The sequence below is a fragment of the Nipponia nippon genome, unplaced genomic scaffold, assembly GCF_047370975.1.
Source record: "Nipponia nippon isolate SJK-2023a ecotype South Korea unplaced genomic scaffold, ASM4737097v1 scaffold_3, whole genome shotgun sequence".
In the NCBI taxonomy this organism is placed as follows: domain Eukaryota; kingdom Metazoa; phylum Chordata; class Aves; order Pelecaniformes; family Threskiornithidae; genus Nipponia; species Nipponia nippon.
In genome coordinates, this window is record NW_028262347.1 from 116,559,192 (window position 1) to 116,585,158 (window position 25,967).

A 25,967-nucleotide genomic window follows, 5' to 3' on the forward strand; every position below is an offset into this window, starting at 1 on the left:
ATGCAAAAAGCCCTGTACTTACTTAGGATATACACTGCCAGCAAGTTTCAAATTATTAGGTCTCTTCTTTAAGGTGGTGCTAACATGTATTCCTCTATCTGCCAAGAGATACGGTCAAGTGCTGTACTGTTTGAAAAATGCATTTTTAGCTGTCCTTATGTTGTAAAATATTTTGTTAGTGTCATATTTTCAAATGAACAATTGTTTTCTTTTTAAAAAAAATCCAGCATTGTTGAATTCGATTTTCAAAGTACAAGTTGTCATGTGAAACAAAAGATTATTCTCAATTTAGTAAATTCTTAGGCAGCAACCAATGACCCAACCTGCCCAAGAGCATGCATGGAAGTTTATACATAGAGAGCGAAACCAATAAATGCTCCCATAAATTACTTTGGAGAGAACTCTGAATATTTCTTTCCTTCCCTTCCCCTCTTGCCTCACAAAAGCAGTGTGCATCCTGACAAAAGAGAAACCACAGAATGTGCAGAATGTCAACAAGCGTCTGATTCCCACTAGTTTTACTGGGCTCAGAGTTGGGTACTTACAGCCCAGAGGACTAGACAATAGATTCATTCCTTCTCCCGAAGAAGCACAAAATGAGGCATTTCCTCTGCATGTTCCCCTGGCCCATCGCATGACACGCAAAGCCTTTGGAGTGCAATACTTGCTGCTCACCCACAGCATACTCACGCTGAATCACTGTGTGCTGGCTACTCACACTGTGTGCTCATTTAAACTTCACAGCCACGTGAACATTCATGAAACCGATTGAGTACAGGTGGTTTTTGCATTGGAAACATGTGAAAACATGTGTTTTCTATGTTGTTTTTTATATGAAGGCTTGTGTCCAGCAACCTAATTATTTTTATTTAAGTATTACATCACTGTTGCTAACACAAGCAAAGTGCCAGCACCTGCTCTTTACTGGGCTCTGTAATGTTTTTTCTGTCCTCACCTATCTTCCAAAATGAACGGGGACCATTTTCACCCTGAAGGAATTTACTGCATGGTCTCCATCTGTGCCGCAACAGAGTAGGCATGAGCCAGTATAATCCTCAGTTCTTTGGCTATTGAGGTTGACTCTACTAACTCACGCTGCTGTGCTCAAAGCATCCGTCTTAAGTCCCCTAAGACAGCCAAGAAGTAGTTGCTACACTTGTGCAGCTACAAACCTTTTTATACCTTTCAACAGGGCTTTCTCCAGATGAGCTAGCACTCCCTCCTCCTTTAAAAAAAATCTGTGAAGGTAGGAATGATGATTTTGTCAACATTTTGTAGAGAAAGAAATCTTAGACGTAAACCAAAATGCTTTACATTAGATGTTCTCCCAGTTTTCTGCAGCCACATTATTATTTGGAAAGTCTCTCATATGAGGTCAGAAGATGAGGAGTAGTTTGTGACCTTACACCTGCAACACCCACCAGAGAACCCCAGACCTGACTCCCAAGGCAGGGCAGAACTGTTGAGTAACAAGCAGCTTGCATGAAGGACTACAGAGGGAAACTGAACGATAACTTGTAGAAAGACCCACCCAACCCCTCAGTTCCCATTCTTCCTTTTCTGAATAGCACTGTTCTGCCATCATTCTGCTCTTCTGCATGTAGTCACTCTGCAGTGTGCACCAGGCTCCCTCTTGCACCAACCCTCAATGCCTTGTCCCATGCCCTGCCCTTGTTCCCAGCGACTCTTGCATTCATGCTAGTAACCTGTCTGCCCCTGAGCTTCCTTGCACTCATGTCTTCCTTCAGTTTTTCAGTCACGTTCCAGATCACAAAAACCCGAGTTGGCCATCTACCGAGAGGATAATTTCTCATCAGATGTCAGACTTCTCTCTTTGTTGGATCTCTTCAGTCCCTTCTAGGTAGCTGTTGGTTCTCTTCATGCACCACTCTCTTTCAGCATGACCATTAGCTCTTCTCTCCTGCTATAAGGTTGCTGCCAGTCTCCTGCTCTGAATTGCCCCAACATCCTCTGTCCTGATGTCATGCTTCAGACTTTCTCTGGTGGAAATCCTGTGACCAGGCTGACTTCTGCCATAACAAATCCATTCTGTCCTTGCTCAGCTCTGATTTTCACAAACTGAACAACTACTTGAAGACACCCTGACAACTCCCATCTAAATCCCTCTGAAAACTGGTTTCATTCATACCCATTTTTTTCTCACATAGGAGTTCACCTTTTCTGGTTTAGCTTCCACCTGTAAAAATCAGTCTAAACATCTCTTGTCATTGTCTCTGCTGACATCATCTCTTATTCCACCTTCAACATCTTTGATATGTCGAGCGCCTCCAGTGCAGATAACCAGATCACTCAGCTTCAAGTAAGCCTAAGCTTGTTTTCTCTCTCTCCTCCTGTATCTTGTTCTCGAGCAATTTCATCTGCGTTTGATTTCAGCTACCATGTCTGATTCCCTCATTCCTCTTTCTACTGTGCTTTGTTTCCTTCTATCCAAGTTAAAATCTTGTCATGTCTCATGATATCTCTTTATGGTGTCCAATATTCAGCACAAGTTGGACTGAATTCTTCTGAATGGTGCTTATTTTTCATCGCATGGATCACATCATCTTTGGTTTTGCCTTCCTCCACTACCTCTCCTTATCTGTTGTAGCAAGTAGCAGCAGCTTGCCTCTGCCTTCAGCACCCTTCAAGGTTTCTTCCCTCTCCACCCATTTCCTGTTGTTCATTTCCTCAAAAGCAGCTCTTGTTCCAGCTGGTCCAAGATGTCCATGTCCATAGCTGTACTTTCATGCCAGATACCCACAATTCTTGAGAAGAGCTCTGCATGCATGCTGCAAAACTGCTGGGTTGTTGTCCTTCAAAAATCTCCCTTAGAGCTCACCTCTGACAGGATGACCACTGAAAACTCAGCTGCACTGAAGCCACTGTCCATCCTGTTGACAGTCTAACTTTTTCCCTGCATTTCCACATTTCTCTGTAGCTCTCTCTTGACTCTGAACTGTAAACTCTTTTCTTTATTGTTATTCTCTGTTTGTGCAGAGCCTTTCACTGTGGGCTCCTAGTCCATGACTCCTAGAGGATATGTCAATGTGCTCAAGTAATAGGGAACATGAATACCGCAACCAAGCCAAAGCTCTTGGAAATCTTTGTGAGTCAGGGTGTTCAGAATCTGAACCTAGCTCCAGCCACAAATTTTGCAATTGGCCTGCAACTCTGCAAAAGCTTTATGTAAAACTCATATTGGAACATCCTTGAAATTAAGGGGTGGTGTTGGAATCTGCATCCAAATTTCACAGCTGTAGGTCACCTCTCAAACACGGATATTTGGAAGACGGTGAGGACTGTGCTGTAAGCAGCTACATCGGCGATGAGATATTGCCGCTGTTTTTTGCCGTCTGTGTTTTTGAAATGCTTGCTACAAGGACAGCTGTGAGGCAGATGCCGTTCTGAGTTCAGATGTGGAATGTTACAGGGTCACTCTGCTTACCTTATCATAAAAGAGCATGCGTTTTTGTGTTCTTCATGTACTGGAAAACAAATCCATGACAAATACTGTATTGTGTGCAACGGCTGGGGGTGGGGGAGAAGAAGGGAAGGGTATCTCATCCTTAGGGGCTGCTGGTGCTAGGCACCACAAAAGAAAACCCTGTTTGTCAGCCACACTTAGAGATACAGGCCCCAGCGTAAGGCACCTGCAGCAGCTTAAAGATGGCTCCATGGGTGAGCAGTTGTGTACCAGGGACTAGGGTTTCTTGCCAGCCACACAGAGCCAGGAGGAGTGGTGGAGCTAGACTATTGCAGCAGGGGAATCCAGGGGGCACACAGCCTGACGACACAGGTTGAGGAATTCTCAGATGCTTTTAAAGGATTTCTGCAAAAGGCAGAATATAGTGTGGTCCTAGCCTTTAGTCTGTATTGCTACGCACAGAAAAAAATTATATACCCTGAACTGTTAATGGAGGATAGTTGCATTACAAGATGTTTGATGCTGGTGTTGCCAGCTGGGCAAAGTGAGGGTTTGAATCTGGAAACTGGATCTTGAGTACAGAGGGAGCAGAAGGTGCTCAGAGATGGGATAAAGACCTTTGGAGAGGCGCTGAGACTTGGGGTGCATGCTGGGGGACAGGATGACAAGAAGCAAGTGGGTTTGAAGCCTAACGAGACATGGCAGGAGGTGGCAGAACCAGAAAGTGGTGAGGATTCCTGAACAAGGAAATCTGGGCTGGAAGGTGGGAGCTTGTGCAGGGCCAGAGTCTGCTGGCAGAGGAGCTGGGCTGCCGGGACCACCACGGCTGTGTGACAGGGGTATGAGTGATGGTGTGGATGGCACGGTGAGAAAAGCTGGTAGCAGGGCCAAAGCTGGGTCAGGGAGAGGGGGAGAGAGGCAGAAAAGGAGGAGGGGTGAAAAAGCCAGAAAGAAGAGATGTAGAGATTTTTTTTTCTCCACCTGGCTCTTTTCTACATCATGGATAAGCTTTCAAGCCTGCAGAAACACTTTGCCTTTTACTTCCCTGTGTCTTTCTTCCCAGTGTACCCGTGTCTTGGAAAATTGGGTTGAGCTATGTGAGGGAGGATAAGAGAGAGAGGATGGAAGAAGTCTTACAGCACTGGAATCCCACCAACTTGTCTGGGCAGCTGTTACTACTGATTATGTATGCTATATTCATGCACGCTACATTTCCCATGTTAGCTGCATGGTTTGGAGCCTGCAGTTGCAGACAAAGGTTTTGGGCTGCGTTCTTTCAACTTACTGGCCTGTGCAGTTTGTTACAGGAAGAGCTACAGATTCCAAGGCACACGAGAGACAAGAAACAGTGAAAATGGAGACTCATACCTGCTTGCTTGTCTGCCTAATATATCTGTCTACCCTTTGTACTTGTATAGTTTCCTTCATGGTAGGGTCTCTGCACCTGTATAAGTTGAACACTGAAGATACTTGGCACAGGCATGAATATGGAAACATTGCCCACCGCCACATTTGTGCGCACAGTTGCCAAGACAAATACGGGTCGTATCCTGCTGCTATTCAATGCACATAATTTCTATTAGGAGTCGATGAGAGTTCTGCATAAAAAATCAATGGAAAGATTTGACCCCTTTCAAATGGATCAGTCTGTGGTATAAATTGCACTACCTTTGTTGTGCACAGAAGATAAACCCCACATTTTTTCCTGACTATCCCTTTTTGCTAGCATGCCCTTTGGAATGTGCTTTTTCACCCCACTGTATCTAACTAGCATCATGAGATTGTTTTCAATAAAGGCACAGTAAAATCATACAGGGTGGGGGTGCCTGGTTGGCTTTTTAAACACACTTATAAATATTATTGCTGATTATTCACATGTGAGCTCTTCGCATGGTATATTTTAAACTACATTAGAAAAATTCAGAAATAAAATAAAGGTGTTATTAAACGTGTGGGGATACCATCATTATACGTACAGGTAAAAATCACTGTCTGAAATCACCTCAGAGGGATGAGGACTGAAAGAAACTGCTAGTTTGACTGGTGGTTTAGAGGATGTTCTATTGCTGAGCTACTAAATAAATCCCCTTTTGCCCTGCACTGCCTCCAGCAAGCCCTCAGCCTTCCCCACTCTGTCTTCCCCACACTGTTTCTCTATTTTTCCTCATAATCTCAGCCCTGATTCTCTTTTTCCCATTCTTCTGAATGTTGAAGTCATGACCTTTGTGGTTTATAGGCCACAAGAGACTGAGCTAAATGTGTTAGCACAGAGTCAAAACAAGTAATAGCTGGCCAATTAAATTAATAATCCATATTGTTACAATGTTTAACCACGGCTGTTTCCTCAGTGGTCTGTTTAAATCACAGCCAAGTCCTGACCTATTAAAATGAATAACTGGAATTATGAGAAACTCCATTTAATAAACACAGCAAGGAACGCAACACAATCGGTATGAAATATTTATTACCACTTTAAGCAGCAGCTAGTTGAGATTTAAGATTGGATTAATGAAGGGGTTTTAATTTCTGGCTAAGGGTAGAGAGCTTAAACCTGGAACGTTTCCTCAATTTCCTGGTATGGCTTTGCAATGGGCAAGATTTGAGATGGGAGCGTACGATTCGATTCATGCTTTCCCCTTGCAGAGCTCTCTCCAGACACGTTCGATGCAGGAGGAGATCAAAGCAAGCAGGCTCCAGACAAGTGGCTCAAGTGGCTTGAAAAAACTCAGGGGAATAAGGGCTGGAGCACTAGACATGAGCCTTTGGATTTTAAAATGAGCACTCCTGCCAACCGCCATCCTATGGAGAGCAATGTTAATGGAAGGCTGGTACATTCCCAGTGACAACGGCTCGTGTGCACGCATTTCTTTGCAGTATGTCTCAGGGCTAGAGGAGGGGGAGAGAAAAATCTCTTCTCTCTTAAATTTGCCAGACAAAACCTCAAGCTGGGAGCAAACCCTTATTGTTTCAAACGGCCAAAGTATTGTTTTTCTTAAGTGCAGAACTACCAAGGTTTTGCTATTTTTATTCAAGCTGCATGTTCATCTTCAGGGTTTCTCCACTCAACACAAAAGCAACTGTTCTTCTTTGATAGAAATTAAAATGTTGCCAGGGTTAAAAAATACTATTTTCCTTTTGGTTTCTACTCCTTATGATGTAGTAACGCTGAACAGGTTAATAACATGCAAATCCTGGCACAATGGAGCTGTTTGGAGGTACCATGTCAAAGGGCCATGTAATAATTGCTCCAGGCTACACAGGCACCTGGAGCATCATCTCTGTGACGATGGATCCTTCCCATCATTTCCACCATAATGGTTCCACACCATAAATTGTCATGATCCATCAGAAAGGCTCTGATGCATTAAACCACTGCCCTAATTTGAGTAAATACAGGCTGCTGCCATTGCCTCCAAGGATCTCATTTTCAGCATGTGCTGTGATGATACCAAGGTTCATACACATGTTCTCCTCCCCTCCCTCTTTTGATTCTTAATGAATAGCCCCAGCCTGAGAGCTGGAGAGGCAGAAGGCTTTTGCACAGCTACGGACAGCAGGGCCACAGAGGAAGCAAGCTCTGCCATGCTCTTCCTATAACACCTTTGAGCCTGAAGCTGGCAGGACCCACGACTCGGGGTAGTACAGTTTCAACACCCATTCAGCCCCATGGATAAGACTGGCCAGCAAAACCCTTTGCCTCTCATGCTGGCAGCCTCGGCTATGACCCTGATTACATCAAGGGCTCTTTCATTTGCACAAGGTGGTAGACAAGCATTTCATCATGTTCTCAGCCTGTGTTTGTCCCATACATCGAACACCCAGCTGAGGGATTTCTCCTGGCCGTTGTTTCCCGGTTCAAGCCAGTTGAAGATTTCTGTGGCACAGCACCAGACTTCAGAGACTGAGTGAAGCCTGAACGCTGGGATTGCTCAGCCTCTGCAATGCACAGCAGCCAAGAGGAAAAGCAAGCAGATGATGGTGGTCACTAGAGAGCCAACGGCAAAGACAGGACAGAACACCAAATTTCTGCGTGGTTTCTCTTCGTCTCAGATTTCTGTTGGGAATATGTTCACATGAATGCATTAACTGGAGATATTCCTGGTGCTTTAAATCTGAACTGGATCTTCATTTTTTTTTAGCTGGCTTCCACTGTTGTAAATATCTTCATTTCTCTGTGCTGTTAATGAAAGTAGTTTTGTTTCCCCGTGTGTTTTTTTGTGCAAGGGTGTCTCCTAAACTGTAAGAAATTAAAGAAATTTCTGTGGGCCTAAGGGAATGAGCTCCCTCCTTCGTGAGAAAATTGCACCTCAGGCGCTTTCCTGCTGCCTTTGTAAACATCCTCATGCATGCAAGTGCTACTGTGCTCACGCACAGCATATGCAGTGTATGCAGCATGCAGCAATGGCATGTCTCCAGAAACACGTAGCAAGTTATTTATGTCCTGAACTGTATGCAAAAACTAGTGTGAACGGATGTGACGCAGCTTGGCTAGGTCTTCCATGTCCCGGGCTCGTGCCTGGTGCAACTGGGGACAGCCCTGCCACCAGAAGTGAACTTTGGCTCAGGAAGTTGCTCCACGGTGCATCCGGGCCAGCTGCCTGTCAGAGAGAGAAACTGTGGCAAGCTTTTAGCCAGAAACTGGCACAGGAGAGCCCCGCTACCCTGAGAGCCCACACGCTCTCCCAGCCATTATGACTTCCAGGATCAAGAAGTAAAATTACGGTTCTTTGTGTTATCTCGCTGCACTTTTATTGGTTTATTCTGTGTTTTCCTTTCTGAGCCTTTAGGCTCCATTTCACATTGTTGTCTCTTGCTGTTCTTTCTATGGTTTCCTTCAAGGCTCCCTCCAGAAAGAAGAAGGGTACAACCATCTGAGAGGTTAAACCAGAATGTTACTTTGACATTACGTTGCCTCATCTCATTTTCCGAGGTTTGCCTCCTCATGTAGCAAGCTCAGGTCCTCAGAAAGCCCTTTATGTTGCTTACGTACCCAGTACATAAATTTTAATCTGGGCTTATGTACCTGCTCCCAGCTGCAGCTCAGCCTTCCTCAGGCAGGTCATCATCTCTCCCTGCGCTCCCCCACCTGCGTGTCTCAGCTGAGTGCTCCCTCCCCAGTTTCAGACTGAATGAGGCATGGCAAACTGAGCAGCTTAAATGTTACGACCTTGTTTGGTGGCCTTACTCCAGCTGGCATGGGTGCTGGGGGGCTCCCACTAGCATTTTAGGTACTGTGGGTGTTCCCCGAGTGGTCCCTGTGACCCTTCATTAGTATGATGAACGTCCCAGGCAGATGAAGGGACTTTCCCAAGACCTTGCACTGGACATGGCAGTCTGGGACCTCGCTCATCTCAGAGCCTCTTCCACAGTCCTGCGAACCATGATCTCTCCCAGCATGCTTGAAAATTGCAGAACTCTAGGGAATGGGCAGATTATATATAGGGCAGATTTCCTGGAAACCAGAAATTTATGTTTTTATTTAGGCTTTTAACAGAATTTCCATGGGAAATGAGAATCTACTAGGCTACCTTGCAGGGAAATACATGTGTGAATTTTCCCTGAGCAAAACCCCTGTCCAAGCTAGGGTAGTTTTCCTCAGTTGCCCTTTGCCACTCACACTGAGTATCTTCCACTACAGCTCGTTGTTCAGTGCAGCATTGTGAGCACCCGTGCAGAAGCTGCTGGTGCCCTGAACACAATATTTTAGAAACCTCATCTCAATAAGGTTGCAGGACACAATGCTTAAAATATCTGAGGTGGCTGGAATGAGGTCTCCTAATGCTGGCCAGCGCAGGGGAGCCGAGCCGGTGTCAGCAGCGGGAAGGATGCCCTGCAGAATTGCTCCGGAGCAGGGAGAGAGCCTGGGAACTCTCTGCCTGGCCACACTGACACTGAGACCCAGGGAGGAGCTGCTCTGAAGTTTGATGAAGACAACGATTGGGCTTCCATGGTGATCAGTGGACATCGGCAGCCAGGCAGAAGCAAGTCTCGTGCTTGAATGTCAAATCATTTTTCTAAGGTGATAAAAAAGCACCTGGGCTTGGCTGCGGTGTTGGTCCCCAAGCCAGTATGGTGCTATACAGCATCCTGATGGAGGATCAGTCATGTGGCAACCTGAATTTATTCTGTGCCTATTTCTCCCTATCATCCTTCAGTGATTTTCCCTCCCCTTTAGTAGGAAATTTATAGGAAAGCAAAGTTTGCCTGATTCAAGCTGGACATGAACTATTTCAGAGCTCTCACTAGCAGCTCATTGTTCTGGTTTGCTTGTTGCAAATGAGCTTAATGGAAACATAAAACACAGGTCAGAGCAAAAAAAAAAAAAGAAAAATTGTAAAAAGTAATGAGAAAAATTAATCAGGCCCACATAATTTAAAGACAAATATTGGTATTTAATACTACCGTTCTCTTTTGGAGTGTGATAACATAGATGTTGTTATTTTTAAACGGAAGTAGTATGACATCCCATTTAATTTCCTACAAAACAAGACAATATCTGGCTTACCAAATATAGCCTGACAAAGAAAAACAGAAATTTCCTGATCAAAGATCCAAGAGTGCAGTGCTCCACCTTAAATCCCTCCCACCTATTAGGCCCCCCTTTAGACAAGACAGAGAAACAAATTTCTCACACATCAATGATGCCTCCATAATCAATTTCAAATAGCCCCTTGCATAGGGATGCAAATCTTAGCTTTCTCTTAATAAAGCATTTTAGAAGATGGATGTACTGATCTGATATTATTAAACGAAAAGTGGTCTCTTTTTAATCTAGAGATGCAGGGGCGTTAGTAACAGAGTGAATCAAAGGCCTGGTCTCTTTCTCTTCCTAATTATCAATAGTGTTTTATACTCTTATTAATATTGATACACAGTATACTGAAGATCTGTTAACGTATAATGTATGTGGAGGATAATTAACGAGATCCGAGTCAGATCAATCGCCTATTTGACAGCAAACGGTGTGTGGCTTATAAATTATACATATGCTAGGTATGGCTAGAAATGTTTAAAGTTTCAGTCCAATCCTTCCAGTACAGCACTGGGAAAACTGATGAACTTAAAGGCACAGTCCCTTGCCTGTTAGGTTTATACTGTACACTCAGAGGAATAACTCTTATTTAAAAATCAAAGAGTTCCATTAACTGCCAAGATCTCAAAGCAGCAGAGAAAACACACCTTCTCCTTGTGAAGTGCAGCTAAACAAAAGGCAAAATCTTGTAAGAAAAAGGATGATTAATAAAAGTGAGGTAATTTTCCTTTTGATTTCTGAGAGGAGGTAGCATGCAGGATGTTCCAAATGACAGAAATGATCCCACATCTTCACACTGGCCTTTAACAAGGTTAGACTTGCTAGTGCAGTAAATACAATTAATAATCCCAATTAATATTGCATGTTTTGGTAGGTTTGAGAGCATGAAAGCTTTCCACAGATTACTCTTCACTCCCTAAAGCAGACGCGGCATGATGAGACGAAGGGATGGAAATGTGGAAATAAAACTTTCCTTTTTTGTTGTTGCAGAGCTCCTGATAAGCATGGGGCTGAGATGAAAGGAGATGTCAGGTTTAACAAAAATAACATATTATTATTATTAATAATTTACCTCAGGGGTACGACCCAGTGCAATAATGACTGCTCGAGGCTGAGAAACTTCACCAACATTGTGAAAATGGCTCAGACTTGCTCAGCTTTTCCACAGAGACCTTGGGGCAAGTTCAGCCATGGTGATGCGGAGATGCGATTCCCAAGGTGGAGAGACTGCATCAGTCCCTTGTGTTTCACGTAGGAAGGCTTGAATCAGATTAACTAGTTAGAAGTTCAGCTTCCTCTGGAATCAAACTTCTACTGATGTCAGTGGGAGTTTTGCTTGAGGGAAAATATAGGCAGTGCCATGCCAGACCATGCCTGAGACAGAATATACTTCACCCAGTGCCCTCTCTGACAGGAATCGGCATCCAATGCTGTGGGGAAAGAGATAAGCTGGGGCTGCACTCAGCCATGGTGTGGATAAATTCCCTCAATAGCACGTCCCAGACTATGCCCATCACTGGACAATGCAGGGAGGACAGAGTTGGTGGTTGCAGTCATCTCGTTGCTCTCAACAACACATGCCTCGCAAACCTGCCTCACAAGAAACTTTTCAATAGGTATCTTTGGGTCAGAACCCAGCAAGATCTTGTTTTGCCTTGCCTCTAAAAGCAAATGGTTTATCCACAAAGACAGACTTGGCATTTTTTTTGTTTTGCTTTCCTTTTTTTTCCCATGAACCACTATATAAGCTGTATGCCTGTATAAGTACCTCTCTTTTTTTGAAGCAAGCCAAGCACTCTTAGTGGCACCCATGGCAACATGACGGGCACCAAACTTGTCCCTAAACATGGCCTTTTTTGAAGCTAGACATTCAAATCCACCCAACTGACTTACCCCTGGAAAGCCAATGATCCTCAACAGCATTACCTGAAAACCAGTTTGCACAAGCTGACTGTTGATTTGTAATTAAGCCTTTAATGTATGACTGTGTGTGAGCTTGTGCTTGTTGCAACAGAAGCCCTGATGGGCAGACAGGAGCCCCAAGCCGGCTACCGGTAGAAATTCCTGGATACCACAGAATTGCCTGATGAAGACTCTCAGGATTAGCAAAGCTTTTCCTGAGTCATCCTTTGTACAGCCCTTGTAGGGCCATCTCAATCAAAGGGGCCAGCCCGTCTGTGGTGTGGCGAGTAAAAGATTTGCCTTGTTAAGGTAAGTGGGGGAAAATTGTTCTGCCTTTTGCCAGGTGAAGTGTTAAATACAGGATCCGTCACAGGGAAGGGCAGGAAAGGCTTGCTAGATTACAAAGGCCATTACTTAATGGCCATGCCGTCCCTTGAGCCAAGGCTTAAAGTAAATTATTTAAATTATAATATTATGCCCTTTCCCCTGAGAGGTTCATAGGGCTACACTAGCATGAATGAGTGAATGCTCATAGCCTCCAGATGAGGCAGCCACAGCATACTGGAGCTTGGGTCAGAGTGCTCAAAATGGCCATAACTTCAGAAAAATGGACCCCAAGCCAAAAGCAGCAACAGTTTAGATACAAGTGAATTCCTCACAGTCTCTCAAGATGAGTCAGTAGCTAAATCAGGTAAAATTGCTCTGGTCGCCTGACTCTCCAGCACTGTGTTTGAACCATTAGACTCATGCTTCCTTTTGTCCATTAGTGGCTTCATTTCTGTCTCATAGCATTAATTCAGGTTATGCTGCTTGCAGTGCTCCATATAAATGAGTTTAAGACCACACAGGTTCACAGGAATCGGTGCGGTCAGGAAATGCTATTCTTTCTCACTCACACCTTCCCATAAAGGAGCCACTGGAAGAGTTTTAATTGTGTCCTGTCCCCTGATCAAGTTACTGGGGTGGTCACCACCTGGATAGAGTCTGGGCTTACCTGCTCCCTCAGCCTGCTTCCCTGTCATGCTCTCCAAGTTGCCTTTGTTCTCATTTTACACTTACCTTTTTCGTTCCATTTTCTTGACACAGTTTAGCCTTGGTTAACTATATTGAAATAATATATCAAAAATATTCTTAACTCTAGGTCAAAACTGCTTCTCCAGTTAAGTGCTCTAATCATGCGTCTTTGCTGAATCTTTCTCAATGGAAAGTCGAGATCAGAAGTCTCCTCTTTGTCCCTCGTTTCCCCCAGATGGGGATATCCATCCACAAGTGCTGTGACCATATTGCATTATCCTCCACGTTCCAAGTGAAAAAAAAGAATAATGAGCTAATTTTTCAAACCCAGACCCTTGAAGGAAAGACCAAAGTATCCCATTTGGATATTCACTGGCTAATGCCAGTCCAGGAACCGGTCTTTAAACACCATTCTGTAACACAAAACAGAATGAATTAACATTAAAGATAGCAGGAAAACTGAGGTACAAATCAGCTACAGGAAGGAACAAATTAACAGTAGGAAGGAAGCAGCAAGTTCAGATAGCGGGGAGCTGTACTGGTTTGCAATGCCTGGAATGAAGACATGCCCCTCATCCCCAAAGCAAGCTCCAGCATGCCCATGGGTTAGGCTGGTCTCATACCAAAAGGCTGTGAGATATTTATGGCCCAGCCAGCATCAGCCTGAGGCCATGCAAACGGAGCTATTCAATCATATTTTGGAGAGCTAATTTCACAACACTGAGTTTTTTCATGCAAAGGAGGATGCATATGCATTTTATAGTGCTTTTGGCTACATGGTCAGCCCTGGAGCAGGGAGGCCTGGGTGCCACAGCTCAGCAAGGACAGCTGAGTGGGGACCACACTTCCCACCAACCCGTCCCCACTAACCTGGGAAACGATCCCAATGATTTAGTAGGTCAAAACTGGAGGTGATGAGGGCAGACTCTGCTCCTCACCCCCAAGGGCAAGATTTGGAGCAGCTGCCAGCAGCTAGCCTCCCAGCCTGGGCTGGGAGCTGCTTGGGAAGCTCCGAGTGCCATCCCAAACCTGAAGCCGTCAACTGTCCAGGAGCAGCTTTTAGGGCCAAAGAGGTCAGCTGAGCAGTGCTTTTTCTTCCCTGTTCCACCCCTCCCACTCTTCCATGCACTCTTTTTTTGTCTGCTTTAAATTGCAGTTTAATGCTCATTACCAAGTCAGCGAGTGTTAATGAGCAAGGAAAAGGAGGACACTGAGTGCATGGAGGCAGAGAGGGGAGGCAAGGGCCGCAAGGAGATGGCACCACCACACCACCTCCGAGAGGCAGGTGCTGGAGGCCAAGCCTGAAAGTGTTGTGTCCAACAGCTTCCTTGCAAACGCTGCCTTTTCACCTACGGGCTCTCCTCTCTCCATGTAGTCCCCAAAAACACAAGGGCAAACAGAGAGGAGAAAGTGTGGAGCCTGGGGCAGCCAGGTGTGAGGGGAGGGGGTGCAGGGGCTGTAGCCCCCCCAAAGCCCCTGCTCTACCACAGGCGGACTCGTCATCCATGAAGCATGGCTGCCTGTAAGAATGCTCTTTCCTCAGCTACACCACACAGCAATGTCTCCCTGTCTCATGGCCTGTTGAGGTTTTGTCAGAGGGTGTCAAAGCACCGATGTGACAGAGTCTGCATCCTACCTCTAGGTACCCCAATTTATATTCCAGTGCCTTTCTCAGCAGTTTGTGATAATACGCCAGATTTTACACCCAAGCGGCTGAGGCCCTGGCATATTTCCCTGTCTGCCAACTGTCACAAATGGAGGTGGGAATGGTGAAGCCTTCGTCAGCCAATGCTACACCAGCGAGAGCGGGGTGCACCGGACCCCCGAGGCTGCTATACCCACTTTTATGTCATCAGTTTGTTTAGATCAAACTGGTGCAACTTCCTGGTGTGTATAAATCCTCAGAGATTTTAATTTAAGCTATTTAAGGTTGAAACGTTTTCCCCTCCCTAAAGAAACACTGTTTTACAATGAGATAAGTTTAATGGGAAGTCTATAAAGCAGACTTAAGCACCTTGGCAACATCCAAGGGTAAAACACACAGGTAGTAAATGGTTTGCAGATTGCGTCATTTCCTGGAGTCCTTGGGCAGAGTGTCTCTACATCTTCTTGGGTTCAAATGGTGCCTGCAATTTTATCAAAAGTCAGAATATGGTTTTAAGGAGCTCTGCCTAGCCTGGAGCACTGACGTTTGAACAGAGAAAGAAACGATTTTCAGAGAAGAGGTGCGTGTCCTGGCTGCGGTCTGGAGACTGACCCATCATCTCGCGGTATTTCATGTCCCACGCTCTGCATCGACTTTGCAAAGAAATTACAGGCACTGGCCTCCCTCATGCAGAGACACTTTATAATCAACCTGGACTTCTCTAGCAAACACTAGCAGAGTATATTAAAGTTCCATGCCTTTCCCCCAGCTAGTGCAGTTAACTAAGAAGCTTTACTTATTGAGCAAAGTTGGAATTTTACAAAAAGCTCATTTCCCAAGTAGGCAGCAAAGGAAGAGAGCAGAAATTTTAAAGGCCTCAGCACCCTGGGTGCTCACTGAAAACTAAGTCCTTTTGAGAATCTGGCTGTTAAGGTGTCACCATGGGAGTTAGCAGAAGCATTGAGCACTTGAGAAAAACAGACCCGAGTTTCATTGCCTGCAGGTATACTTACCTAGAGTTTCTTTCTTAGGATAAGACTTCAAGAGAAAGTGGCTCTAACATAGTGGCTTGCTGCTCTCTCCTTTCTTCCCCCTCCTTTCTCACTCTTCAGTCAGGCAGTTCAGCTCACTCAACCACTGGAAAACTATTCCACATTTTTTTTGCCAGTTGAGTTTTCTACCCTGTGGTGGGCTGTTTCAAAGCAGCACTGAGCCTGATGCAAGGGACATGGCACAGAGGAAGGAGAGGTGGTGTCAGGAAAACCCTCTAAGCTCAGCTCAGCCATCCACTGAAAGTCCATGCTCCTCCGTCGCGCTGTCTGATCCCACTGAAACATCGCGAACCAGCACTTCTGCTGAGATGGATGGCCATGGTGGCTCTGGTAGCAGCTGGACTGCTCTGAAAAGACTACATAGATTATGGGTGCTTGAAATCTTTTGAAAAGCTGGCACTAGGAGAGAAAGAAGGACGGTGTCAAGTCAAGTTGGCCTAATTCCACTTTAAAATCATATTGTAGCCACTTATGTACAATATAGACACTATTTTGTTTCCCTTCTTAAGGTAGCTGTGGACTTGAGGCCAGATCAATTGTCTTCTGTCTTTAAATTCACACAGAACCAAAAGAATTATTTTTCCATTCACTTTCTAGATTCCTTATTTTAGCAAAAGGTGCAAATACCCCACAGCAGCTTCATGCTAACTAAACAAAAACAATTCCTCTCTTACTAACAAGCCCAGCAAATTAGAAGTTGAGTCCTCTTTTTCTATCTGTTTACCACTCTTTTAATCCTCTTCCCCATCTTTTCAAATCCTTGCGGGAAACAGATGAGCTTTAAGCACGCCCCGGATGTCGCTGTAGATGTATGTTTGTACATACACATTCACTGGAACCTTTGCACTTCGCTAATCCATGCAGGTCATGATGAGCATACAAACCCCAGCCACCTCGCCCCTCAGCAAAGATTTACCAGTCTATGCAGAGTGAAGACACTATTGATAAGACTACATTGACCTCTTGAAAGGTGTTATAGAATATTCACTCATCTCCTGTGAAGTATTATCATAAATAAATGGAGGCACATAAATGAATGAAGTACATTTCATGTCATAATACATAAATTCGTTTGCTTCACAAATTGCAGGACTCACTGTAACCAGGTGACTTGTTGAAAAATGCAATACAGTTTTGGAAGATAAACTACAAAGTAAAAAAATATGTATTACACACATAGACACTGAGTTACTAAACATACTGCACATATCAAAATGCTATCTATCTGTGTAATAATTACAAAGCCACAGATAAATCATTTTATCATGCACATTTGCCTTCATGTGTTTTGCTGTTCACCAAGGGTTCAATCTTATCCCTATACAATTCACCAGCATTGGAGCTTTGTACTTTTGAAAACAAAGAGTGAAATTATGGCTATCATGGAAATCAGTGAGAAAATGCACTTCAATTTAAGGGGGACAGAATGCCAGTGAGTCCTTAAAAGCCCTTAAGGGCCACAGCTAAAAATGGAGAGTTTTTCAAACCTGCCAGAGGATTAAGAACCATAATCCCCTAAATTTCAAGGGGGGAAAAATGTACACATATACTGTGATATCTCTGTAATGAATTTGTGAGTCCTACAGTAAAACATTGCTTGAGATTTTTTCCATTTATACTACAACTTTGACCAGCTTACTTGGACTGGCCATCTAAAGTCCTGAAAGCCCTTATGCTTGTGTCTATTTTTCACTTCTGTGGCTAATCCTTTTGAACTCTTAGGATCTAGTTGTTGTTGTAAAGCAGAGCATGTGCATACGAAGAAGGTCCAATCATTTACGAGACTACAGACGAGAGCTTTGTACCACTGGAATAAGATACCAAGCTCTTTATGAGGGTGATCAGACACTGGAACAAGTGGTTGAGAGAGATTCTGGCATCTTCATCCCTGGAAACAGGCAACTCCCTAGGCAACCTGCTGTAGCTGACCCTGCTTTCAGCCAGGGGAGTTGGAGTGGACGATCTCCAGAGGTGCCCGTTTGGTGACAGTGTGATCTTTGTGTACTTTAGAGCCAGAATGAGATTAACATTTTGTGTGCTAAAAATTTCTTCATCGTTACATGTAGCAAAATAATATGATGAGAATGGTGTAACATTCACTGCAATGTTTCTCTCCTTTGAAAGTTGATATTTGATATACGGCTGTTAGAAAGCAATATTTTTTTTTAAAGTCAACACACTCTCTCAAATACATTTCTTGGGCTTTTTAGACCTCTCTTTTCTTAATGCGCTCAAATGCTAAGCACCATTCCAAATTCATGTCAATATATCTATTGACATCTTTCTTGCTGTTTTCCGCTTCTTCTATTCTCTGTGGTATCAGTCTTGCCAACTGCTCCTGAGATCTTTGGTTATGATCTAGCAAAGCCCTTAAGCACATGCTTAACTTTAAGAATGCAAACAGTCTTTGTGAATTCAGCAGGACATTTCCTTTAACTGCTTTGCTGGGCTGGGGCCAAAGTGCTCAGTGCTCTATATACAGATCGAAATATAATAATTCACACACAGTTAGTTAGAAAATCACTGCAGAGTGTAAAATAAATTGGAACAGATTTTTCCCAGTCCTTTCACAGAATTTGGCCATGAAACACTATGAAATTCTACCAGCTCTGAATATAGTTTATAAATTAAGGGAATTCAATTCATCAACATATGTCATGGAAAATATCTGGTTTATACACAAAGTTACTTTCACATGCACATTTTTTTCTCTCCCTCTCTCTCTCTCACGCGCACGCGCACACACACACATAAGACTTAGGCCTGCTTGACTCTGTTTCTTATGAACTATGTTCCTTAGCAAATGTCATAACTTACAGCTTCTTCTAAAGTTCAGAAAATCTGTGCAAATTGCTAAGTAAAAGTTCATGATACTTTAAAGCTCTTAAAAGACATTTTGGAGGAAGCTGTACAGAAGTTTACCAGCGGTCTGCAGATAAGCACAAACAAGTCAGAGATGCAAACACGAGACCAGCCTAGCAGGGTCAGGCCAAAGGTCTAAGTTCTTGCTATACCAGGTGCCCAGATAAGGGCACAAAAGCAGGGCAAATGTATCGTGCATTTATATATCCCAAGTTTATTCACTCAGCCTCCAGCAACTGGTGGCTCAGGTCTTCCCAAGCTAGAAAGTGGTATAGCGATATTTACTAGCACACGAATCTTTTGATGTTTTAAATTTCATTATTTTAGCTAGCCTCTTTTTTAATCTGTGTAAACTTCTGGCACTCACAAAATCCTGTGGCAAGGAGTTTCACAGCTTAATCTGGCCTGTGATGGGATACCACCAAACACTTGCTGTTTGTTGTGAACACGCTACTTGCTCATTGCCTCATGCAAAAACTAGGGGCAGCAAATGAAACAGCAGTTCATTATTCACCTTCCCTCTGCCATTCATGATTTTATATTCTACTGTAACATCCCCCCTCTGCCAGCTCTTTTCTTAGCTGAAAAATCCTCCTCCATCTAATCATTCCCCTGTAACATTCTTCGTACAAAGGAAGAGCTGATGTGCTGGAAGAGGCAAGCTGTCTGCTTCAACAATGTGCTTCTAGGGGAATTTGAACTCCCAGGCTAATGAGACCTGGACGAAGAGATTTTGCCAAGTTGTGATGGCTTAAACTTTTGCATTGTGGTAATGAACAGCTCCTCGTGCATCTACTAGAGTCTGCATGCTGCTAGTTGTGAGCTGTAAAATAATGTCATATATGAATGGCAAAATCAAACTATCCTTTCTTTTTACTGCTAGAATGAAAGAACTCTTAAGTGAACAAAAATTTCCCAAAGCTGTTTGTGTGAAGCGTTCTGCTGGTTCTAAGAACCAGACCTTGTGTCTCTCTTTTTGTATCATTTGAGACACAGCAGTGGAAGATTGAATGGTGGAGGTGAAGCCAGTTTCTTCCTTGACATATTTACTTCAGACTTCTTTGTGGATTTTTGCATGGTTTGTGGGTGCATGTGTGGGTCTGTGGGTGTGAGTTCATTGTATACTACTAAGGTTTAGGCAAAAGAACTGGTCAACAAACAGCATGACTACTAAAAACAGGATTATGCAGTTCAGATGGGTATCTGAAAACAACAGAATAAACAAAGGAAAAAAAAATCCAGCTTTTTTATGTCATGCTAAAATTCCTCTTAGCAGAGTGTTGTACATATTGAAGACTGCAAGACTACCTCCAGCTCCAATGGCTGATATTCACGCATGCTTCCAGATGGTCTTCTCCTCTGATAAAGACATTTATTGTTAACCTGCTTTGCATTTCTCATAAGCTGTGCTTATTGCTGCATTTGTTCCCACAGCATTCGTTCAAGTCTGCAAGGTCTGAATCTTGTATTCCTGCTATAAAGCTTTGAGACCGTGAGATGTGTTGCTAAAACACCTAGAAAAACAGAGGCTAATGCCCTGCCTTTACTTGCAAGTGTGTTACCTTGTGAACCTCAGTTAATCCAGTACTAAAATGGAATGAAGTCTTGGCTCCATGAATGCCAGCAGCAAAACTCACACTGACATCAAGGAGTTCAGGAATCTACTGACTTCTTCGGCCCTGCCAAGTGTTGCAAATCCGTCTGTGCTGATGTCTGTAAAACGAGAAGTGAGATAGAAACACAAGGATTCAACCTCAAAACTTGGTGCTGCTCTATGGGAATCTGTAACTCTTACATTGTGTCTCCTAATGGGAATTCTTTCTCCTTTTTTTTTCTTGGCTGCTTTTGAGTGTTTCTGGTGCGCCCAAGCAGGGTGAGCACTGGCTGTGCATCCAAATGTACCAGGTACAGTGCGTCTGCACTAGGATGTTAATGAATGTTGGCATCAGGAGACTGGCAAGGGAAGAGCCCAGTAAGAAAAGCCTTTTCTTTAAAAAAGTTCTTCTGTGCCCCATGGCTGAGCGACAGAGTTTAGTGCATGTCCAATGGGTTGCTGACTTTCTCATCGCTGTGCCTGAGAATTTGTGTCCTACTGTCCAAAGTGCTGGTCTAAACTTTGCATGATGATCTGGAAGTGCCAGCTCTTCAAAATATGAGCTCGGATGTGCACCTGGTATTTGGTCTTCCTTCTCCTACGGCCAGGAATCCAGCTTAATGCACTTGTCTGAATGTGAGTCTCTGGAATAAGTCTTTGCTGTCCCACATGAATAACAAAATCCCATCAGCTTTTTTCATAGGGTTCACCTTAATTTCCTTAGTTAAAACATAAATAGTGTTACTACCCTCTGTTCTAGCTGTGGTTCTGCTTCCTTTGTGCAATGTACAAATACAAATATATTCCTCTTGCATTAAGAAGGCGTACTACAAATATTACATATCGAGAGGGAGGACAGATCAACTCAAAGGTAACAGTGGGTAGCACGGGTACAGTGACACAGCTACAAGACTCCAGGCGAGCCCAGACTTGGTGTGATCAACTATGAGCACTTGGAGCTTAGACAATGGCATATTTAAAGTACATGGGTGGCTTCAATCCATTTCCTAGTGGGCAAGTGTCCACATGACAAAAGCACCACTAGAACTGGCAATAAGTGGTACACTGGCAGCTTACCCAGAGCAACCGATGGAAAGGAACCAAAGACAGGGACACTCTCATATTTCTAGGAGGACGTTTCCTAGACTGATTTGTGACAAACTGATGGGTAAGCCAACTGTCCTGCCGCTTGGCCTGTAATGCTAAGGTGTTAGCATGGCACCATTCCCATTCCCTAAAGACATGTTTAATCTTTGACAAGGTACGGTGTCTGATAGCAGCGTTGTTTACACACGCATGTGCTCAGTTGAGCCGAGGTATGCTGCACTGTTAATGCCATATCACTCACTGAATGGTCTTCTGAACTCTTCTTCTGCTAGGCTTTCACTGCTGAACAGAGAGAAAAATGGCCACATTCTAATCACTAAGCCCTATTTTCCTAGAGGTAGCTCTTTCCACAAAGATACAGTCTATGAAATCCTTTAGTCACAAGAATTAAAGCCAATGATTGATTTGTATTCTGCAATGCACCCTCTGGCTAAAACCAAGTTATAAGTACCAAATGGTTGAGACGGGGCTTGTGAAAGGGCAGTTATGTGAGTGGCACTGGAAGAAAAATGTTAATAAAGGGCAGTCCATTGAACTGAGGTTAAATACTTTCATACTTCTCAACCAACCCAGAAATGTCCCTGAATTCTCATTAAAAAATGTTCTTCATAATCTGATGTTTTACCTCATTAAGGAAGGGGGATCTTGAGGATCAAGAAATACCACTTTGTTGAGGAGAAATAAAGGTAACAGGGATATAGCTTAAAAAAAGCCTTTATTCCTTTCGTTTTCTTTAAGCATTTATCTTGCCTTTTTCTTCATTTGTCTGGGCTTTATTTTACTTTTAAAGTTCGGGGTTTTTTAAATGGGTGAACTTAAAGAGGTTTGGAGGCTTGTCCCTAACTGGGTGCAGGCTCATTTGTGCTCCTGAGGCAGAGCCGAGTCAGGAGGGCAGCTGGTCTTCCCGCTGCAGTGTCGGACACCAGCCCTGCGACCAGCCTGCTCGCCCTCCCTTTCCCACCCCAGTGCCCTCCACAACAGCCCCTGGGAACAGGCAGAATCTAGTCCCAAATAAGTATTTGAGGCTTTGGGGTTTTCCAGACTGGGCTGGAAGTCTCAGAGAGACAAAACCCTGCCAGGTATATACCTGAGCTGATGGGATTTTGTTACTCATGTGGGACAGCAGGGACTTATTCCAGAGATTCACATTCAGGCAAGTACATTAAGCTGGATTCCAGTACAGTCCTGCTTCCAGGTTAAAAATGGCCAAAATCCCAATATACTGGGAAAGGACTTTACAAAACTTAGCAAAAGCCTGTGGGTGTTTGAGTCGTGATTTGGGATGCCATCAAGTCTGGCCGACCAAGAGTTAGCTTGCAGGAGTTTATATTAGGCACAGAGTACAAAGCTTGGGTTTAATCCAGATCATTGTGTGCCTCACCAGTGGGATTTTGGATCTGGCGCTTTGGTTTATCCTGCAGTTGTGCTAGTTTTCAGCCGTGCCACTCAGTACAACCTGGGCTTTGGAACGCTTTGAGGATGCTAACACCTCATCTCTACTTTAAGCACATAGAAAATCCCAGGGAAGTTTGCTTTGTATTATCATTTGCCAAGGGAAGTGACTGATAAAAATGGTGTGAATTGACAAGCTGGGTCTAGCATAAGGATGCATGCATGTTAGGGAGAAGTCCTGCAATGGATAGGGGGATGTACTTGAATGGAGATTCCCACTCCGTGGCCAGCAGAGCACTGCCCTGATACAGCAAATGGACTGACCTCCGAGAAACTGTTGCAAGGATGGTGTCTCCCTCCGTAGGAAGGGGTGGCACATCTGTGAAGACCTTTCTCCTGCACTAGGGAACAGCATATACCTTGATTTCAAATCATATACATGATAAGCCAACATTTGCCTCAAATTTTAAAATAGCATAAAATAGCATTTTCATAAGTGCATGAGCTCAATGCACATTTAGTTACAGGTGGCATGTTTGAAAGTCAGGGCATATGTAATTTTGGACTTTTCTTTACAAAAAGTTTAACCTGCTTTGTTTAGCAAATGCTAGATTTCAAACAAGTCTGTCTGTATTGACTGAGGAGTGTTTTTTCCGCTACAGAAGTGTTTAATCTTGAAAAAACTCAGATCTGAAAACCTCTTCGTTGGCTGAAATGTTCAAAGATTTAACAAATTCAGCAAGTGGGAAAATTAATCTTTGAATAGAAGAAACAATCTGACAAAATAAGCCATAAAAGTAGGTGCCAGGTGTCGTAAGGAAGTTCTTCATGCAGCACTTGCTTAATGTATACTCAAAATGCATCCACTTTTGTTCGAAGATCCAACAAAACATATGAAATTGGGTTACACCAATTCTCTTGATCTATGAATCTTCCATTGTGTCAAAGATAATACACCAAACAAACTTACATGTAAATGGTGTGATAAAATGATCTACCGTATACATTATCATCCATTAATATTGTTGGGGCTAATGCACTTCATCTGTCATACACTTTGTTTTATATTATCCCCACCTTACTAAAAAAACACTAAAAACTGCTAGGTTGACAGTCATGCAGGCTACCTGCTGGAAAGCCAAAGTCCAAGGACACGTTTCCCGTCACCGTTTTACCCACGGGTGCTGGTGAAGAAGGAAGCAGTGTGGTCTGGTTGTCAGGAAAGGTGGGCTCTGCTCTGGGCATCGCTGCTGTCCTCTGGGCAAGCCACTTCATTTCTTTGTGCTTGTCTTCCTCTTCCACTCATCGCCTGTCCTGTCTCTTGTTTGTAAATAAGTGGAGCTGCGTGTGTTTTCACAGTAACTCGTGTAACAGGCCCCACGTTTGGCAGAAGTCTCCAGGCTCTATAGTATAGCATAGTAAGTCAAAAATAGCAATTCATAATAAGATGAGAGACTGAGATCACTCTGACCTTGAATTCTCTGCTGTCTTTTAACAGGGAGAGGGTAAAATTGGACTGAAACAGCCCCCTCGTTTTGCGTAGAGCCACCAATGACCCAGGCTGCATTTGAACCACAGCCCTAGAGGCAAAAGGCTTTGCATCTCATTGCCAATTCACAGCAAGAACATAACTTGAGCCCACACACTAACGCTAAGCAAGGGCTGAGTGCTACTAATCCTTATTCACATATCTACACCTATTAAAATCACATGTGTGAAGGTTTGCAGGACTTGTTCCTTTATTGTAAAGACTGGCCCTTTCATAACATGTTCTTAAATCAAATAAAAATGGAATTATCTGCCAAAAAGAGGAAAAAAAAGACAAATACAAGAAAAAGACATGGCTTTCTTCCTCAGACATATTGTGCTGAATGGCGTTGTTTGGCTCAAACTGAAAAGTTACGTTTTTAGAAGGCTGAGAAGAATGTTTAGACATAATGGTTTAAAAGACTCATTATCACAGGTGCTGCACTTTATTCTCCAATTCATTCTTATTACTAGAAAAGCCACCTCTGCAAAGGCTGCCTGGCGGTGTCCCTCCCGCTGGAACACTTGCCCTTCTCACTGGCTGCATAATGTGTGGAGGGCAGGATTATCCGACTTGCTAACCATCCCTCCCGGCCCACGTGGCTCCAGGATGCTGGGGAAAATCTACTTGGATAAGATCTTTCAGATTCTGACTTTCAGTGACCCTGTGACAGCACAAGATAGAAAACTGCTGCTTTTTAAAATGCCAGGTAGTTACTTTCAGCTGCTAACAGATTTCCTCATTCCTGACAGAATTTATAAGCATCCATTGTAGTTCTCTTTTTTTTCTTCATGTAAATTATGGGTATTAGTCCTGAAAACCTTAAAGAATTCTCATGAAAGACCATTACGTCCCTTCTGATGCTTGCATCCCCATGGGCCTGGGTGTTTCAGAAGGGAGACCAGGTGGAGTGTCGGAAGACGAGAGACTGCTTTGAAAAGAAACTTTCTCTGATTTTTTCAGCCAACAATGGCAGCCAGGGGTGAGTGATGGAAGTTGCTTGTCCAGTGCTTTTGTGAGCACAATCACAGTGCTCATAGGCTGTATGTTATAACTGCAATTGGTCATGATATCATTTTGAGCCCTTTACTGGTACATGTGCAATCATGCAGAATAAATCTCTTAATTATACTGGTTTTCCCTGATGCTGATGGGAAGTTATCACAGGTAAATCACACCTGACCAGAAGCTGAGCAGCCTAAAATGTAAAAATGCCAAGATTTCTTCTCCTACGCTCTCTCTACCCATAATTCCACTCCTGCTTCTTTCCCTCCAAAAACATACGCCATTCTTTGAACCATCGTTTTTCCAGCAAAAGCTCCTATCATCACTTCGATATCTTCACATATCTTCCCCAGGATCTCAGCTCTTTTTAAAAGTAATCTGTAAAGAGAGATTTTTTGGCTATTGCTATGAAAACACAGGTTCTGAAACCCAGTGGTCTGTGGGGCATGGATGGATGTTCTGTTTGGGAGATGTCCTGGCATGTCATGCCGACTCCAAGCCTTCGCTTCCCAACGCTCCTACAGGCAGCCTGGTTCTTTGTTACAGGAAAAGAGGACAAAGGGTTTAAGTTTAAAATATATCAATATTTTACTAACACTACTTTGTCACATACATAAACAAATAGTGTATTTTTCATATGTTATGCAATTATGATTAAGAGATGGTCTGCATGGAACAAAATAAGAAATAATGGCCCGTGAAGTCAGGGATAGAAGGCAAAGTATCCACAGAGCAATATAAAGAAGTTGCCCCCATTGTACACAGCATGTGGAGCCTGTAGTCTTCCTTTATTCATTCTTTTTTCTTTATCTGTTGTTGAAATTATTTTATACAAATGATACTACAGAAAGTAATGTGGCCTTCCATTGCCTTATGCATATCACACTCAGTAGGAATAAAAGCACTTTGG